This window comes from Palaemon carinicauda, chromosome 37 (genome assembly GCF_036898095.1).
Source record: "Palaemon carinicauda isolate YSFRI2023 chromosome 37, ASM3689809v2, whole genome shotgun sequence".
NCBI classification, from domain to species: Eukaryota; Metazoa; Arthropoda; class Malacostraca; order Decapoda; family Palaemonidae; genus Palaemon; species Palaemon carinicauda.
This window is the reverse complement of record NC_090761.1, coordinates 37,135,874-37,136,552: the sequence shown is the minus strand read 5'-3', so window position 1 is coordinate 37,136,552 and position 679 is coordinate 37,135,874.

The window sequence follows — 679 nt, the reverse complement described above, 5'->3', positions numbered from 1 at the left end:
TCAATTCAAAAGGTGGGAGTGAAAAATAGAAATGGCAAAATACAGTATGGTCTTGAGCTTATGAAATATAGCAAACGTCAGAGAAATTTTATGTTTAATATTACTGTATTTAACTCTATTTTCGTGGACACTATTCATAACTGTACTTCCTGTAAAAATATCTTTAAGTGTTCTAACATAAGATTTCATTACTTCTGAACTATCGACAGAATCAAAAGCTTTCTCATACTCTACAAATGCTATAATAATCAACAATATCAATTATAACATTATAACATCCAAACTGCACAATTTACACTGCCTTAAGCCCTGCCCACACGATAGAGCATGCCCGACGGGCAAACAAAACAGACCACAATAGTTGGAAGGAATGAGGGCTATTGACGTCAGAAGCGGGGAAAACCACAGGGATCTGGCATCATACAGTGTTGCCGGATCCCTGCCTTTAGTTTTCCCACTTCTGACATCATCAACCCTCATTTTCACTAACTATTGTGGCCTAGTATCACTGTTTGCCCGTCGGGCATACTCGATCATATGGACAGGGTTTTTACTCATTAACTTCTCGACAACAGTTCCGTCCAAAAGTGTATGTTTACGATTCAATTACTGACCTAATAATGTCATAGAGGCTTAATATTCAATTTTATGATCGGTCAATCCTACTGTTATTTTTGGC